Source organism: Trachypithecus francoisi, unplaced genomic scaffold (assembly GCF_009764315.1).
Source record: "Trachypithecus francoisi isolate TF-2019V2 unplaced genomic scaffold, Tfra_2.0 Lachesis_group2, whole genome shotgun sequence".
NCBI classification, from domain to species: domain Eukaryota; kingdom Metazoa; phylum Chordata; class Mammalia; order Primates; family Cercopithecidae; genus Trachypithecus; species Trachypithecus francoisi.
The window spans coordinates 159,348,720-159,365,137 of NW_022681465.1; the positions used below are offsets into that span (position 1 = coordinate 159,348,720).

Sequence of the window (16,418 nt, forward strand, 5' to 3'; positions counted from 1 at the left end):
AACTTTTTTGAGACAGGGTCTTGCTCTGTCACTGAGACTACAGTGCAGTGGTGGTGGGATTAGGGCTTACTGCAGCCTTCACCTCCTGGGTACAAACAATTCTCCCAACTCAGCCTCTCTAGTAGTTAGGACCACAAGCCTGTGCCACCACAAATGGCTAATTTTTTATTTTTTATAGAGATGGGGTCTCACTATGTTGCCTTGTCTTGTATGAGGTTATTCATTGCAGCTTAGCATGTAATAGTAATGGCTTGGCAACAAGCTGAATATCCACCTGTAGGAGATTGGTTAAATAAATTAGGATATTTGCATAAGTGGAATATTATTCTGCCTCCAGGAAGAAAAAGGTAGTTCATTATATAGTGATACAGCAGGATGTCCAAGACATTTTTCTTTTTCTTTTTGAGACAGGGTCTCACTCTGTCACCCAGGCTGGATGGCACGCTCTCGGCTCACTGCAGCATCGACCTCCTGGGCTCAGGTGATCCTTCCACCTCAGCCTCCAGAGTAGCTGGGACTATAGGCACACACCACCACATTCAGCTAATTTTTGTATTTTTCGTAGGGATGGGGTTTTGCCCTGTTGCCGGGGTTGCTCTCAAACCTGTTGCCTGGTCTCAAGCGATCAGTCCACCTCGGCCTCCCAAAGTGTTGGAATTATAGGCCTGAGCCACTGTGCCCAGCCTATCCAAGATATTTGAAGTCAGAAAAAAAGGACTGAACAGCGTATATAGTGTGTTACCTTTTGTGTAAAAGAAGTATCCCTATATTTTAATGTATTATTTACAAATATGTAGGGAAGGGTACATTATACAATGCAAAGTGATTGCCTTCCAGGACTGGAACAGCTAACAGAGATGGGAGAATCAATTATTTTTTACTCTGTCATGTTTTGAATTTTGTATGAAGACATTTTCTAATTTATATAGCTCTATAGAGAAAATGTATATAAATAGTGAAGCTTAAAAGAAATAGTAGGTAGTCAGGAATTCTTTTTTTTTTTTGAGACAGAGTCCCGCTCTGTCGCCCAGGCTGGAGTGCAGTGGTACAATCTCTAGATCTCGGCTCACTGCAAACTCAGCCTCCTGGGTTCAAGCAATTCTCCTGCCTCAGCCTCCTGAGTAGGTGGGATTACAGGCACGACCACCACATCCGGCAATTTTTTGTATTTTTAGTAGAGACGGGATTTCACCATGTTGTTCGGGCGGTCTTGAACTCCTGATCTTGTGATCCACCCGCCTAGGCCTCCAAAAGTGCTGGGATTACAGGCATAAGCCACCGCAGCCGGTCGGTAGTCAGGAATTTTAGAAATGACAAAGAGCTGGGTGCTATTTGGTGGCTCACGCCTATGATCCCAGCACTTTGGGAGGCTGAGGCAGGCGATAGCTTCAGCCCGGGAGTTTCAGCCCAGACTGGGCAACAAAGTGAGACCCTGTCTCTACCAAAAACAGAACAAAACAGAACAAACAACAATAAAAAACCCACCCCAAAAAAACAAAAACAAAAAAAGTTGTATACTTCTGTTGCTACCTTTGAGGCTCATAAAAGCATTTTTCATATTTCTTATACTACTTGATTACAAAGTTCCTCAAAACTTTTGAATCTTATTAAAAACAATATCTGAATTGATCGCTTCAAAATCAGAAAGTAAACAGCAAAAAGAAAACAACAAAAAACTTCATAAGGCTTCTTCAGTGAAAGTAAACAGGTAAGAGATATGAGATTATATTAATACCTTGCTTTTTCTTTTTTTTTCTTTCTTTCTTTCTTTTTTTTTTTGAGACGGAGACTGGCTCTGTCACCAGGCTGGAGTGCAGTGGCACGATCTCAGCTCACTGCAACCTCCGCTTCCCAGGTTCAAGTGATTCTCCTGCCTCAGCCTCCCAAGTAGCTGGGACTACAGGCACATGCCACAATGTCCAGCTAATTTTTGTATTTTTAGTAGAGACGGTTTCACCATGTTGGCTAGGATGGTCTCCATCTCTTGACCTCGTGATCCACCTGCCTTGGCCTCCCAAACTGCTGGGTTTAGAGGCGTGAGCCACCACGCCCGGCCAATATCTTCTTTTTGAAATGATGAACAAAAGGTTCATCCCTGGACAGTCACCCTATTAGATTCCATGAGACCTTTTGAAAACCCTGTAAAGTCTGTATCATTTTACTCTTTGAGTTAAATTATGGCTTGCCCTGACTGAAAGGATGTTTAGAGGTGAAAGAAGTGTTCAGAATGATATGCGAAGAAAAACATTAGCGGACCGGGTGTGGCGGCTCACGCCTGTAATCCCAACACTTTGGGAGGCCGAGGCGGGTGGATTGGTTGAGGTCAGGAGTTCGAGACCAGCCTGGCCAACATGGTGAAACCGTGTCTCTATAAAAATACAAAAATTAGCGGGAGCTGGTGGCGCCCGCCTTTAATTCCAGCTACTCCAGAGGCTGAGGTACGAGAATCGTTTGAACTTGGGAGGTGGAGGTTGTAGTGAGCCGAGATAGCGCCATTGCACTCCGGTCTGGGCGACAACAGCGAGATCTGTCTTAAATAAATAAAAAGAAAAACATTAGTGGCAAAAGATGTTTAGATGACGAAGAAAGAGGGACAGTTTGGCTTCTTAGGATAAGTTTACTGGAAATACCGAACAGCCTTCTGCGTCCTTTGCCTTTTTGCTGCACCTATTGAGGACTCGAGGCTTCGACACCTGGATCCACGTCTAGGGGGCTCCAGGTTGGGTCGGATCCCCACTAGGGGCGAGGGGCGGAAGGCCTGGGTCCCTCACCTGAGCCCCAGAACCGGCATATCCGGTTCGGCCCGGCACCGCCCTTCGGCACCTCACTAGCGGGCTACGCGCAGGAGGGCGTGCGCTCCCGGATGTGCAGGCCCTGTCCTGCCCTGACAGCCCTGCCCGAAGCGGCCGCAGTTACCAGAGGCTCAGGCCTAAACCGCTCGGGCGGGTCCTTTGCCTGGCCCGGGTCATCGGACCCCACAGCCGGGCACGTCACCACCCCGGGTGTCGCCTCCCGGCCCAGCCGGCCCACAGACCCCCGCCCCTTACTCCCCCAGCGGGGAGGGGCGCAGAGGCATCACGTGACGCCCCGCACCCGCCCGGCCCTGGTCACATGGTGGCACGGCCGCTGCGTCAGTCACAGCCCTGGCTGCGGGAGTCCAGCTGCCGTCGCCGCCGCCAGCGGACGGGGCGGGGATCCTGGTGCCAGGTCCTCGTCAACCCGCCCCCGCCGCCTCAGTCAGCCGTCCCAGCCCGGGCCCGACCGTCATGGAGCGGTGCGGGGCCTACGCCTGTTCCGTGTGAGGCGCGTCGCTGCCGCCGCCGCCGCCTTCGCTTGTCTAGGCCTCCGGAACCCCCGCCGCCTCCCGGAGCCCCTCGCCCTTGGCAGCCTGTCACCGCCCCCTGGGCGGGCTCGAATGCGCGTCCGGTGAAGGTGCAGGCCCGGCGCCGCCACTGCCGCAACCAGGAGATGGTTCGGGCCTAGCGGAGCCGGGACTGGAGGTAAGAAGGGCCGACAGACTGACCGAGGGCCGGGCCGGGCTGCTGGGGTTGTGGCCGGGGCCGGGTGGGGTGGGTGAGGGGCCCTGCAAGTTCCGCGGGGAGCCTCGGGGAGACCCTCCGGGCTGGGGCTGCTCGATCAGGTTTCACCCCTCCCCTCATCTTCGCGTCCCACCCCACCACCTTGCCGCAAAAATAAGAAAATAAAAAAAGCTAACCCAATCCTAACAAAAATTCCCAGAAATCCATCTGTTTAGTGTTTCTCCTTTCCTCTTTCTTCCCTCAGGCATTCCATCGGCTGATTTGTTACTTTTCCATATCCTCCTCAATTTCAAATTATTTCTACTTAAAGAGAAAATAGGCCCAGATTCTGGCTAACATTACCCAACTAGTTCTCGCTTTCCTTCTCGCGATCCTGCGCACCTCTCCCACACCCCCACCCCCGCAAAAAAAAAAAAAAAAAAGGAAAAATTTCCGCCATCGACTTGTGAAGGGGGTTGACTAAAAATGGGAACGTGGAGGGTATAATTCTCGAATACTCCCCCCACAACTTCCGAATCGGTCTGTTACCTAGTTATCCCAGTAGCTTGTGCGTGGATACTGATGTTTAGGCCTTTCCTCCAGCTGCCTGTGCTTGGGGTTAATCACGTAATTGACGTCAGTGCTTTGTTCCTTCTACTTTGCTGTTCCTTCCACTCTTTGAGGATGGATCATGGAGTACAGGAGTTTTGGGAGTAACCTTATTGCCTTTTTGTTTACAAACAATATTATTTTCAGGAAGTGGAAGTACACATCTGAAACGTTTGTATATGGAGTTCAAGGCGAAGATTTCGATTTAGGGTTCTCGTAGTTTTGTCAGTTGTAATTCAGAATTATCCAGTTTCTTCCCTGCTGGCCATATGGAAATTTTAAACTAAGGCCAGTCACTTTTCCATTGACCAATGTTTTTCTTGATGGAATCTAAGCTATTGTCTGTGAATAGACTGTAAATGTAACATAAAATGTGTGCTAGTTTTAGGGCTCAGATGTGAAAAGCGCAAAGTGTCGTTTCTGTATTGATTCTGCACTTCATAAAGTGCTTTTTAAAACTTAACTGGCCTTTAACTTATCAAAAATTGAAATATTTATGAGAACTTTCTTAATTCGGGATTTGATAGCGAGCCTTTGTGGTCTGTGAGTCTGCCTAGAATCATCTTTGGTCATATGTACATAAAGAAGTGTTAGCAAGTGGCCACTTGGTTTTCAACAAAGCTGGCTTAAATTTCTCAGGTTCGTTTTCCTTGTTATCACTGCATCTTTCAGCTCCTAAACATAAAAACAATTCCCAATAAGTTACTTTAAGTTATCTTTCAGAGTTAACTAAAAACCCGGTAGCAGTCAAATTTTTCTTTTTTTTATTACCAGCAGTTTCTTTCAACTTGTGGTGGTTTGCAAGCTGGTACTTTGATTTTTGTTAGCTCTGTAGAAACAGTAGGCAAATTTTACTTTAAATAAAATTTTGCTTCAGGTGGGGACAAGATAGGGTGTCTGAAAAAAGAGCCTAGCTGTGTTAATTGGAATATGATCTACAGTTTGGGAGTGTAAGGTGAAGCTGTGTAATTAAGAATTCTTAAAGATAGAATATTTTTGTTCTGAATCACTTTCTACTTGTCAGATTCTCACATTCAGGTTGATACATTCTCTTCTGTGTACTCTTGAGTTATTGTATCCTTTTCGTAACAATATATTCTGCAACCGTGCCTGGTGGTTCACACCTGTAATCCTAGCACTTTAGCACTTTGAGAGGCCAAGGTGGCGAATCACCTGAGGTCAGGAGTTCGAGACCAGCCTGGCCAACATAGTGAAACCCCGTCTCTACTAAAAATACAAAAGTTAGTCAAGTGTGGTGGTGCACACCTGTAGTTCCAGCTACTTGAGAGGCTGAGGCATGAGAATCAAATCAGCCAGGCATGGTGGTACACGCCTGTGGTCCCAGCTACTCCAGAGGCTGAGCTACGAGAATCGCTTGAGAATCACTTGAACCGGGAGGCAGAGGTTGCAGTAAGCCAAGATCACACCGCTGGAGTGCAGTGGCTTGATCTCTGCTCACTGCAACCTCCGCCTCCTGGGTTGAAGCGATTCTCCTGCCTCAGCCTCCTGAGTAGTTGGGATTACAGGTGCATGCCACCATTCCTGGCTAAATTTTTTTGTAGTTTTAGAAGAGACGGGGTTTCAGCATGTTGGTCAGACTGCTCTCGAACTCCTGACCTCGTGATCTGCCCGCCTCGGCCTCCCAAAGCGCTGGGATTACAGGCGTGAGCCACTGTGCCCGGCCAACCTGGGCGATGTCTCAAAACAAACAGAAGCCCACTATATATTTTGCATTGTAATTTTCTTTTTTTCCCTGTCTCTTGCAGATATTGAGGGATGCATAATAATTTTCTTATAGATCTGTTACAGGGTCTTTGAGGAAGTACTATATTTATTCCTCTTTTTATCTTCCTCAGTATTTTGCACAATTACTAGATTGAATTTGAATGTGATAATATTTTGAACTTGAAATTGTTGTTCTATCAAGTTATCTAAGATTTCACAAAAAGGTAAAGAAAGCTGTATGAGCAAAAGATCAGTATTTGAAAGGGAAAAGCCAATCAGTTTCAGAAGAGGAGACAGAATATGAAGCTTTCTAGAAGTTATGCATTTTGCCTTTTTTGAGAAGGTAAGGTAAATGCCATGGTTTTATGTGTACCTAAGAGGAACAAATAAAACAGGTATTTCTTCCTTTGTGGCCATCTACTGGTTTAGAATGGAGTTCAGAATCTATGAGGACTTGACTTTTCTTTGTGGTATTTTAATAAAATCAAAGAGGTATTCTGAAGTATTGAGAGCACACCTGGACAATGACCCAGAAGTACAGCATGTACTATAAAAAATTGATGACTTAGATTTTTTTTTTTACTTTAGCTTTATTCTACAGATATCTCACTATAAAGACTTTTCTATGTGATATAAAGGTTCCCAGCTCTCCTGCATCCTTATTATGTTTTACCCATTCCCTTATTCATTTCCTCTGATAAGTTGGAACGATTCTATTTGATTTCTGGGAGGGTGTTAGCTAGTCTCAGTTATTGTGAAAGCTGGTGACTAAAGACTGCATAAAGCTAACCTGACCTGTTACCTTGCTGCTTTTTCCTTTGGTTTAAGAAAAGCACTCCTACTGGCCAGGCGCGGTGGCTCACGCCTGTAATCCCAGCACTTTGGGAGGCCGATGTGGGCAGATCACGAGGTCAGGAGATCGAGACCATCCTGGCTAACACAGTGAAACCCCATCTCTACTAAAAAAAAAAAATACAAAAAATTAGACGGACGTGGTGGCAGGTGCCTGTAGTCCCAGCTACAAGGGAGGCTGAGGCAGGAAAATGGTGTGAACACGGGAGGTAGAGCTTGCAGTGAGCGGAGATGGCGCCACTGCACTCCAGCCTGGGCGACAGAGTGAGACTCTGTCTCAAAAAAAAAGAAAAGCACTCCTACTTGTTGTTAACTCCCTATACATACCCTTCTTGGTTATTTGAAGTGTTACTCTAATACATGGAAGAGAGCAGTAATATATGCTCCAGTTACTGAGTTTTGGCATATCATCTGCATTCCTATTTGTCTTGATGTTCATTTTCACTGGTATCATATCTTGGAAATTTTAACGGTACTGGGGCACAGAAAATATTAGAACCACCAAATTCAATTCCAGAGTATTCCAAAACATTTTAATGCTAGAACTACCTATTCTTTTTTTTTTTTTTTTTTTTTTGAGACGGAGTCTTGCTCTGTCGCCCAGGCTGGAGTGCAGTGGCCAGATCTCAGCTCACTGCAACCTCCGCCTCCCGGGTTCACGCCATTCTCCTGCCTCAGCCTCCCTAGTAGCTGGGACCACAGGTACCCGCGACCTCGCCCGGCTAATTTTTTTTTTGTATTTTTAGTAGAGACGGGGTTTCACCGTGTTAGCCAGGATGGTCTCGATCTCCTGACCTCGTGATCTGCCCGTCTCGGCCTCCCAAAGTGCTGGGATTACAGGCTTGAGCCACCGCGCCTGGCCTACCTATTCTATTTTTGAAGAAAAAAAAATCTTACTTAACTACCGGCTTTATCAGCTATTCTTTATTAAAAAATCTGTAACCTGGCCGGACTCAGTGGCTCATGCCTGTAATTCCAGCACTTTGGGAGGCCAAGGCGGGAGGATCATGAGGTCAAGAGATCAAGACGATCCTGGACAATATGGTGAAACCCCATCTCTACTAAAAACACAAAAGTTAGCTGGGCATGGTGGCGTGTGCCTGTAGTCCCAGCTTCTTGGGAGGCTGAGGCAGGAGAATCACTTGAATCTGGGAGGCGGAGGTTGCAGTGAGCCGAGATCGCACCACTGCACTCCAGCCTGGCAACAGAGCAAGACTCCATCTCAAAAAAAAAAAAAAAATCTGTAACCTGAGGAATGTTCTGACAGAAGGCATTTTATGTAACTTTTTCTCTCTTGGAGTGCTTAATGAACTGTGTTGGTGGCTTTTAGGCAAGGAAACATAGCTTATTAGTGGATACTGTTTTAAACTAATTACTTCAATAATAATTTCCTAGGACAGGTAAGAGAACTTCATGTATTCCTTTCTCAAGGTTGTTGGATAGAAGAAATCAGGGACTGACATGAATAGATTGCACTGGAAAGCCAGTATGGTTTGATTATCCAGAGATCTGTTTGGGGACAGGGCTTCCTGGGGTTGCTTTGGGCCTAATAGCTCTCCCAGGATTTTGTCAGTTTGGAGTTGCCTAGTGGGTTATGACTTTTCATGTCATCGTTAGGGAAGGTACAGTTTTATGGAGAGGTGAGTACCAGCCAGTACTCTGCAGAGACACACCTTCTCACCTTTTTGCAGTTGCTTCCATTTCTCCCAGTTGGAATATTATTTCTTCTATCTTGTTTCTTACCTGTTAAAATCTCACCATTTTTAAAGGCCTAATTCACATTTCATTGCCTTCTTGAAGTTTTGCTTAATTCTTCACCCCATTCCAATTGTGATCTACTTCCTTTCAATCTTTGCATCACTTTGTAGCTCCTTTTCTTTTTTTTTTTTCGAGACAGAGTCTCACTGTGTCATCCAGGCTGGAGTGCAGTGTGGTGTGATCTTGGCTCACTGCAACCTCCGCTTCCCAGGCTCAAGCAATTTTCATGCCTCAACCTCCCGGGTAGCTGGGACTACAGGTGTGCACCACCATGCCCTGCTAATTTTTTTTTGTATTTTTTATAGAAACGGGGTTTCACCCTGTTGTCCAGGCTGGTGTACCTCTTTTAATTATTTGTTATGCAGCTACTGTGGGACTATAGCCTGCTGAGTAACATCATGAAAAATGAATTAGGGAAGACACTAGTAAAAGAAGGACTATAACTGTTGTAATATTTCATTATGTGTTTCTAAAGTATAAAGATTAAAACAATAATCATAATATTATACACTAAAAAAAGTAACACTAATTCCCTAATATCATCAATATCCAGTTAAGTGTTCACATTTCCCTGATTATAGTTTTTGTATTGTTTTTACAATTTGTGTGAATTAGGATCCAAATAAGGTCTGTATATATTACATTGGGGTTAAGTACATCTCAGCCCTCTTTTTTTTAATCTGTAAGTTTTCCTCTGTTTTTTTATTGTGGTTATTCCCATACAGTTGGTTTGTTGGAGAAGCCAGGTCTTTGCCCTATGATACTTCTCAGCATCTAGATTGTGTTGATGAGATCCCAGTGGTTTCATGTAATATGTTCTTTTGTCCCTTGTATTTTCTGTACATTTTATTATTTTTTTTTTATTTCTATTTTTTGAGATGGAGTCTCGCACTGTCACCTAGGCTAGAGTGCAGTGGCATGATCTCAACTCACTGCAAACTCTACTTCCTGGGTTTCGAGCAGTCCTCCTGCCCCAGCCTCCTGAGTAGCTGAGACTACAGGTGCCTGCCACCACACCCAGCCAATTTTTGTATTTTTAGTGGAGACGGGGTTTCGCCATGTTGACCAGGCTGATCTCGAACTCCTAACCTCAGGTGATCTGCCCGCCTCGGCCTCCCAAAGTGTTGGGATTATACGCATGAGCCACTGCACCCAGCCTTTCTGTAGCTTTTAATAGTTAACATCTAGAAGTCTGGTCTGATTTACCATTGAATTAAATAAGATTTTAAATTAATAATAATAATTATTGCCGGGCGCGGTGGCTCAAGCCTGTAATCCCAGCACTTTGGGAGGCCGAGACGGGCGGATCACGAGGTCAGGAGATCGAGACCATCCTGGCTAATACGGTGAAACCCCGTCTCTACTACAAAATACAAAAAAAAAACTAGCCGGGCGACGAGGCGGGCGCCTGTAGTCCCAGCTACTCGGGAGGCTGAGACAGGAGAATGGCATGAACCCGGGAGGCGGAGCTTGCAGTGAGCTGAGAGCCGGCCACTGCACTCCAGCCTGGGCGGCAGAGCAAGACTCCGTCTCAAAAAAAAAAAAAAAAAAAAAAAAATAATAATAATAATAATTATTATTTTTTGGACAGGGTTACACTCCATTGCCCAGGCTGGAGTGCATGGGGCGGTCATGGCTCACTGCAACCTAGATCTGCTGAATGCAATCCTCCTGCCTCAGCCTTCCAAGTAGCTAGGACTACAGGCATGAGACACCATGCCTGGCTAAATTTTTTGGTTTTTGCAAAGATGGGGTCTTGCTGTGTTGCCTAGACTGGTCACAAATTCCTGGCCTCAAGTAGTCCTCCCACCTCAGCCTCTCAGTGTGCTGAGATTCCAGGCATGAGTTACTGCACCTGGCCATTTTTACTTATTTTTTGAGACGAAGTCTCACACTGTCACCCAAGCTAGAGTGCAATGGTGCAATCTTGGCTCTCCGCAACCTCCACCTCCCAGGTTCAACTGATTCTCCTGCCTCAGCCTCCTGAGTAGCTGGGATTACAGGCGCCTGCCACCACGCCCAGCTAATTTTTGTGTTTTTAGTAGAGATGGGATTTCACCACATTGGTCAGGCTGGTCCCGAACTCCTGACCTTAAGATGTGCCTGCCTCAGCCTTCCAAAGTGCTGGGATTACAGGTGTGAGCCACCTTGTCTGGCCCATGTTTACATTTTTATATGGTTGGAAAAAGTCTTTTTTTTTAGCAAGTGAATATTTTAGGAAACTCAGATTTCTCTCTCTCTCTCTCTTTTTTTTCCCCTGAGATGGAGTCTTGCTCTGTTGTCCAGGCTGTGCAGTGGTGTGATCTCGGCTCACTGCAACCTCCGCCTCCCAGGTTCAAGTGATTCTCCCTGCCTCAGCCTCCCGAGTAGCTGGGACTACAGGCCTGCGCCACCATGCCTAGCTAATTTTTGTAGTTTGGGTAGAGATGGGGTTTTGCCATGTTGGCCAGGCTGGTCTTGCACTTCTGACCTCTGGTAATCTGCCTGCCTTGACCTTCCAAGGTGCTGAGATTACAGGCATGAGCCACCGGGCCCGGCCAGGAAACTCAGATTTCAGTGCCCATAAATAAAGTTTTATTGGAACACAGCACACCCATTTGTTTATGTATTGTCTGTGGCTGCTTTTGCTGCTGTGATGGCAGAATTTAGTAATTGTGACTATATGGCCTGCCAAACCTGAAATATTTACTTCCCTAAAAACATTTGTTGAATCCTGCCTTAGCAGATCAAATGGGCCTTAGTGGATACTTGGGTTTGAGGATTTTCTTAGCGTTGAGCAGTTAGTTACAAGGTCCCTATTTACTGTGGTGGCTGTTAGGGTTTTTTGTTTGTAGAATATGTATATTTGTGTAATACATATGTGTATAATACACACGTATATTACATATATTACATGTATTATATATTTATATATTACACATTTTGTGCATTATATATATAAAATATAGTAAATATAGTATATATTATATATAGTACATATAGCGTATGTTATATGTAGTATATATAATATATTCTGCTGTATATTATATAGTATATAATCTATGTAATACATGTTGTATATTTTTTAATATATATATATTTTTTCTTTTGAGACAGAGTCTCGCTCTGTTGCCCAGGCTGGAGTGCAGTGGCACGATCTTGGCCCACTGCAACCTCTGCCTTCCAGGTTCAAGTGATTTTCCTGCCTCAGCCTCCTGAGTAGCTGGGATTATAGGCGCATGCCACCCCTCCTGTCTAATTTTTGTATTTTTAGTAGAGATGGAGTTTCACCATGTTGATCAGGCTGGTCTTGAACTCCTGACCTCGTGATTTGCCCGCCTCGGCCTCCCAAAGTGTTGGGATTACAGGCGTGAACCACTGCACCCGACCTGTATAGTTATAGGTACACTATTATGTAGTATACTATGCAAGTGAGCATTACCGCCTGAGCTCTGCTTCCTATCAGATCAGATTCTCATAGTGATATGGACAGGAGGCAGGGAAATACTGGCCCGAAGAGGGTGGGATACCTGGTGAGGGCCCCTCAAGCCTGGACCCATAGCCCTAAATAAGAACTTCACATCCCTGTTTTCCTGCCTGAATGTTGCCTTTTCCATAACCACCCTGGCCTGCCACGCGCCCCCACCCGGTACCCATAAAAACCCCAAGCTCCACTAGCAGGGGAACAGAGTGGTATGGCAGAGAAGGAGAGAAGAGAAGAAGTAGAGAAGAGAAGAAGCAGCTGGATACCAGAGACTATGGGTTGGGGAGGATTTCAGCTAGGGACAGCTGAGCTCCAGGGGAAGATTATCTTCCCACTCCATCCCTTTTCCAGCTGCCCATCCTGCTGAGAGCCACTTCCACCACTCAATAAAATTTCTGCATTCACCATCCTTTAAGTTCATGTGACCTGATTCTTCCTGAATACCAGAGAAGAACCTGGGTACCAAGAAAGCAGGATGTGAAAGGCTATCACCCTGACCTTCCACTGAGCTTAACACTTAGCCATCCATGGACAGCAAATGATAAAAGAGCATTGTTTGTAACACACACTGTCTGGGGCTCCAGAGGTCGTGGGCAACCACCCCTAGATGCTGCCATGGGCCGGGATGGGGTTCATTCCTGCTGGCACCCAAAGGCTCCTGCACCCACTCACCCTGTGTGCTCCCCCTCCCGCAGGGGGTTTGAGCATGGTGGGTAAGCAAGTGAGCCACCTCTGTCACAAGTCATGTGGTGGGGTCGAGGGAACTATACGGTGTCAATAGGAGCTCAAACCCTGTTGTGAACTGCACATGCAAGAGATCTAGGTTGCATACTGCTTCTGAGAATCTAACTAATGCCTGATGATCTGAGGTGGAATGGTTTTCTTTCAAAATCATCTCCCTGCAACCCCTGTCCATCCATGGAAAAAATTGTCTTTTGTGAAACTGGTCCCTGGTGCCAAAAAGATTGGGGACTGCTCATCTGCATGACTTTCCTGAATCTGGAGTGCGTACTGCGTGTTCAAGAAGCCCAGGAAAAGGCCCTTGGAACTGGAAGGGACTGGTAGAAAGTATGAGATTAATCTGATGAGGAGACAAGAGTCAGATCAAGTAGAATATTATAAGCCGTGTTGAGGACTTTAAAATTTACCTAAAGTTTATCTTAAGGTAAATGGAAAGCTTATTTAAAAATTTTAAGCAGGAATTAGGCAATCTGACCTGATTTGCATCTTAGAAAGATTACTTTGACTGCTGTATGGCATATAAAGAGAGACCGAGGGAAGTAGAAGTCCAATTAGAAAGGCTATAGCGTTTACTCAAGCCAAAGATAAAATGTTGTGTGTTTTGAACTGTGGCAGTGGAAAAATAAGTGAGGAGGGAGATTCAAAATATATTTTGGAGGTTATGGTGATGGATTGGATTTGAAAAGAGATTGAAGGAAGAATTCAGCAAAAGCAGTTGGCTGGCTGGATGCACTACTATTAGGATGAAGATCACTGGAGGAGGAGTGGTTGGCGGTAAGGGAAAGCAGATCAGAAAATTAATTTTAGATGTATTAAGATTGAGATTTTTGGGACTGGGCATGGTGACTTATTACAAAGTTACTGTACTCCCAGCACTTTGGGAGACTGAGGTGGTAGGATTACTTGAGGCCAGGAGTTTGGGACCCGCCTAGGCAATACAATGAGATCTTGCCTCTACAAAAAATTAAAAAGAAAAAAAATTATCTAGGTGTGGTGTCATGTACCCTTTAGTCCCAGCTACTCAGGAGGCTGAGGTGGGAGGATCACTTACCTAAGGAGTTTGAGGTTACAGTGAACTATGATTGCACCACTGCACTCCAGCCTAGGTGACAGACTGAGACCCTGTCTCTGAAAAATAAAAAATTAAAATAAAAACAAAAAAAGAGATATCTTAGTTTTGAAGCCTTTGGGATTAAAAAATGGTACACTTTTTTTCTTTTTTTTTTTTTTTTAATAGCGAGATCCTCCCTATGTTGCCTAGGCTGGTTTTGAACTCCTGAGCTCAAGCAGTCCTCTTACCTTGCCTTCCCAAAGTGCTGAGATTACAGGCATGAGACATAGTGCCAAGCCCTGATTTAGATTTCTTAGATAGCCAAAGAGCACTGTCACACAGGTCCCTGGATGTGCGGTTTTGTATTTCAGAAGAGAAAGTATCATGGGGAGCATATGTGGGCATTCTGGTTGTAGGCATAGAGTTGTTTTTTTTTTTTTTTTTTTTTGAGATGGAATCTCACTCCGTCACTTAAGCTAGAGTGCAGTGGCACAATCTTGGCTCACTGCAGCCTCTGCCTCCCAGGTTCAAGTGATTCTTATGCTTCAGCCTCTGAAGTAGGTGGAATTACAGGCATGCACCACTATGCCCAGTTAATTTTTTTTGTATTTTTAGCAGAGACACAGTTTTACCATGTTGGCCAGGCTGGTGTTAGACTCCTGACCTCAAGTAATCTGCCCGCCTTGGCCTCCCAAAGTGCTGGGATTACAGGTGTGAGCCACCGCGCCTGGCCACATAGAGATATTTTAAGCTTTGGGAATGTAAGGAGAGGATATAAAATGAATGAGAATAAGACCCATGGCTGAGCACCAGAGGAGCACCAATTTTGAAGATGTCTGGTAGGTAGGATGGGAAGAGCCAGAGGAGCTGGGGACACTGGGAAGGCTAAGTGTTACAGAAGCCAAAGAGTGTATCAAGGAGAAATAAGTGGCTGAATGTATTGAATGGTAAGTCAAGTAAAATGGTAAAATATCTGTTGGATTTAGCAATATGGAAGTTGCTAATGATCTTGGCAAAGAAATACGATGTGGGAAATTGTAAACAGAATGTTGGGAAATTGGAAACAGTAGAATGTTGAATAGTGATTGGATACAGCATTTTGGAAAGTATTAATAATTTGGCTGTATCTACTAAAGTTGAAAATGCTCATCCTCTGCAGCCCAGTAGTTCCACTTCTAGCTGTCTATTCTAGAAGAGCTCTCACTCATTGGTGTGAAGAGATGTGCATAAAAATGATCATTTAGTATTGTTTTTAATGGCAGAGAAAGGGGAAACTACCTAAATATGTGTCATCTGGAGAGTAGATAAGTAAACTGTGTGGATACACAGTGAAAATAAATAAACTGCAGCAATGGATTAACCTTGTAATGCTGAGCATTAAAAAAATTGAGTTGTTAAGAGTATACCTTTTTAATAACATTGAAAAAATATGCAAAACAATTCAGTTTCTTATTTAGAGATACGTACATAAGTAGTAAAAGTATAAAGAAATTCCTGACTTGGCGTGATGACTCATGCCTATAATCCCAGTACTTTGGGAGGCCAAGGTGGGCTGATCACTTGAGGTCAGGAGTTTGAGACCCCATCTCTACTGAAAATACAAAAATTAGCCTGGTGTTGTGGCAGATGCCTGTAGTCCCAGCTACTCAGGAGGCTGAGGCAAGGAGAATTGCTTGAACCTGGGATGTGGAGGTTGCAGTGAGTTGAGATCGTGCCACTGCATTCCAGCCTGGGGAACCAAGTGAGACTCTGTCTCAAAAAAAGGAAAAGAAATTCCTGAGAATGATTGACACCAAAATCAGAATAGTGTCTACTGCTTATAGGGGGAGAGAGTACTTGGAGATGTGATCCAGGAGAAGTACACGGTAGCCTTCTACTATGTTGGTAATGCTTTATTTCCTAAGGTGGTGGTTTGATGAGTAGCACAACTGTTCACTGTATTGGTCCTTACCTTTTGGGATAACATTTTATAAAATGAATGGTTGCTGAGGAAGTGGAGAATCACCAGAAGTCCTTTTGAGAAGCTTGGCTGGAGAGAGTTGGGGGCCAGTGAAGACTTTTTTTTTTTGAGACAGAGTCTCACCTTGTTGCCCAGGCTCTGGAGTGCAGTGTCGCGATCTCTGCTCACTGCAACCTCTGCCTCCTGGTTCAAGCGATTCTCCTGTTTCAACCTCCTGAGTAGCTGGGTCTACAGGTGTGCACCACCCTGCCCAGCTAATTTTTGTAATTTTAGTAGAGACAGGGTTTTGCCATGTTGGCCAGGCTGATCTCGAACTCCTGGCCTCAAGTGATCTGCCCGTCTCAGCCTCCCAAAGTGCTGGGATTACAGCAGACATTAGCCACCATCCTGGCCTTTTTAAACTCTTTTTTAAAGAATATGTTTGAATGCTGATGGAAAGGATTCAAAGGATTCATTAGAGATGGAGAAGTTGAAGTTATTTGAGAAAAAGTCATGACTGCTAAAGGTCTAGAAGACAGCAAAATGGGGATAGTTGTTCTTTGTTAGGAAGATTCGAGTTTTTTTCCTTTGTCACTGGGAGGGAGGAGAATAGATGTAGACGCTGATAGTTTGAAAGCTGATTGTTGATTGATAAAAATATTTTTCTTTCATTGTTTTTTAGTTTTATTTTATTTTTGACATGGAGTCTCGCAGTGTCGCCTGGGCTGGAGTGCAGTGGGGCGATCTTGGCTCACTGCAACC

The 16,418-nt window shown here is 44.8% G+C and overlaps 1 protein-coding gene across 2 annotated transcripts in view; it reads left to right on the forward strand.

Moving 5' to 3' along the window:
* Nucleotides 1-3,093: 3,093 nt before the first annotated feature.
* Nucleotides 3,094-16,418, forward strand: part of AFF4 (AF4/FMR2 family member 4) — a 90,690-nt gene continuing 77,365 nt past the window's right edge. The window contains exon 1 of one of the 2 annotated variants that reach the window (XM_033181244.1): nucleotides 3,094-3,500. The gene's annotated coding sequence lies outside the window, so the exon portion shown is untranslated. The remainder of the gene's footprint in view (nucleotides 3,501-16,418) is intronic. The other variant, XM_033181243.1, reaches the window with a different exon arrangement.